Source organism: Oryza sativa, chromosome 4, assembly GCF_034140825.1.
Source record: "Oryza sativa Japonica Group chromosome 4, ASM3414082v1".
NCBI lineage: Eukaryota > Viridiplantae > Streptophyta > Magnoliopsida > Poales > Poaceae > Oryza > Oryza sativa.
In genome coordinates, this window is record NC_089038.1 from 19631216 (window position 1) to 19633886 (window position 2671).

The 2671-nt window shown below is 35.8% G+C and overlaps 1 long non-coding RNA gene across 1 annotated transcript; it reads right to left on the reverse strand.

Moving 5' to 3' along the window:
* Positions 1-416: 416 nt before the first annotated feature.
* Positions 417-2082, reverse strand: LOC107280722 (uncharacterized). Its single transcript, XR_001545278.3, has 4 exons — positions 2034-2082; positions 1251-1290; positions 608-739; positions 417-520 (listed from the first exon to the last, which is right to left on the reverse strand). It is a non-coding gene; the product is annotated as an uncharacterized lncRNA (long non-coding RNA).
* Positions 2083-2671: the final 589 nt, after the last annotated feature.

Consider the following 2671-nt stretch of genomic DNA (forward strand, 5'->3'; position numbering starts at 1 on the left):
CTGTAGTATTACTGATCGACAATTTTATCTTAATTAAGTTTTAACTTTTAGCCTTCCATACATATGGTGTTCAAATTATTAAGAAAAAGAATTACTTCCTCCGTCCCAGAAAATATGTCGTTTTAAGGAATTACACACAAATTAGTGTTCAGCACAAATGACTAAATTACCCTCAATTATTAGATTCAGCTCCTATTTGAATACAGCCCAGAATGTTTCACACAATTACAACTATTGCAGTAAAAAAATGAATCAACCACATACTGAATGCCACGTGGGATTTACAGAGGTAAAATGACGCCAAGGCCACAATGACCATACAGGAGAAAGCAATCATTAGCCTAATTCAAACATTTGAATCAGCCAATTAAGGATGCTTTGGCGCCTAGTTCTACCCTTCAATATTCCATAAGCCCTGAAGAGACCATCCATTCTTTATCTCAATCCATTCCATCTCCCTACTATCCAACCCACAGTCCTGGAAGACCATCTTTTACTTCATCTCAATTCACTCATCTCCCTGTAATCCAATCCAACACCACACATATGAAAATGGTTACAGATCTCAATTTACCGCCAGAAGAGGAGGGAGATGGAGGAGCTTTACCTAACCTCAATGGAGGAGAAGCTGATATGGAAGAAGATGGAAGGCTTGCTGCTGGCCAAGGAGATAACCTTGATCAAGTTGAGTGGCAGGCACATGTACATGCTCTACATGTTTTTGATCTCAACCTACATCCTTTTGATCTCAACTTTGAGGCTACAGAAGAAGAAGAACAAATACATCTAGGTAAGTTGATTTACAGCCTTTGATTCAAGGCTTTAGTTTCCAAGGCAAGCATAATATTGTGTAGACTGCTCCATTTCAGTTTTGCATTCAATAAAGAGTTCTTATCTACTTAATGAAGACTAAAATGACAGGATTAGGTTATACTCATCATTTCATTTCTGGTAAACACAAAAGTGTAAATATACATGTGAATAGATAATGTTTTTCTTAGTGGAACAACTGCTGATGCCATGAAAACTTTTTCTCACACTTTCCTCCATCTGAAGATATCCCATGAACTGATCAGTCAACATAGCTAATAAAAAGATGCATGGGCCTGGGTTCCAATGTTATACAGAAACATTAAACTAAACTAATGAAACTAGATTGTGACTTGGTGAGCTATTTCCTAAAGCATCAAATACAAATTTATATTTGCATAGGTGAATGAACAGTAGAGATTTGAAAGCGTGAACATTACCTTGGGAAGCAATTGTGGAGAAGTCTTGCAAATAAATTTCCTGCAAAAAGAAGAAAAACAACAACTTAATGACCATATGAAAGTTAGGGGTTGAACCATATCACTGTTACATGAAAATTATGTGGAGAAAACATAACTTTAGACCCAAAATTGTTTTTTTTATAAAACTATTACTGCCCATACAAACTGGTGAGCCTATCAACCACCCCAAATATCATTTTTGCAGAGTTTCTGCCTCACATCAGAGAGAAACAATAGTACAATAGACAAGTATGTTTGCAATAACTATCGTTAAATATTGGAAAGGAATTGAATGGCAAAGCACGTGCATAGCTATATCAAAATACTTTTTTGGGGAGATACATCACAATATTCAGACTAAAACCAGCAACGAAAATTATTTATGGGAAATAAATATAAGACTGCAATGGTAATAAATATAACATTTGATATCTTCTATCATTCAGCATAGGAAAGATTTCAGATTTTTCAGTAACTACTTCCTCCGTTTCATAATGTAAGTCATTCTAGCATTTCCCACATTCATATTGATGTTAATGAATCTAAATAGATATATATGTCTAGATTCATTAACATCAATATGAATGTGGGAAATGCTAGAATGACTTACATTGTGAAACGGAGGGAGTAGCATGTAATTTTGACACATATAACATATAACTTTCTTCTTTTTTTTTGTAAACATAGAGTTACACAATTACAAAAGCAGAAAGCACATTGCCATGAAAAATGACTCAAGTAGGCAAGATCAAGTGCACTAACCAGCATGTGATTTTGACAGCTTATGACCACCAACACATGGAGCACGACCTGCATGTCAATGCACACGTATATGAGGAACAACAACAAGTTGAAGGTAAAGTTCATGACTTTTTTAGCAGTTAAAGGTTGTATAAAGTCTTGATTTCATAAAATTAAATAAATGTTCACAATCTGATTAGCGCACATGAACTTACCATTTGAAATAATTTGTAGATGGTGATGATGCTTTGCAACTTGAGCTGGAAGCATTGGAGAACTACCTTCAAGACTATGGAGTGTACGCTGATGCTGTAAATGTTGTCTTTGATGTAGAGGAGTTACCCAACTCACATGAGGTTCAACATGCAAATGGAAATGAGCGAAGTCAGTCAAGAGATTTGAAAAACATGGAAAGGTGAGCTATTTATGCAAGGTTGCTTGAGAAAAGTATGAATGAAAAATTAGAAAAAGACACCACAAGTATAGTTGCTCGAGAGTTCCATGTCAGCATCCGTACCGTCCAACGTATATGGAAGAAAGCAAAGGTTTGCCGTGAACAGGGAATAGCAGTGAATGTTGATTCAAGGAAGCATGGGAGTTCTGGGCGCAAAAAGGTTGAAGTAGACTTATCACTTATAGCTGCTATTCCATTACAGCAA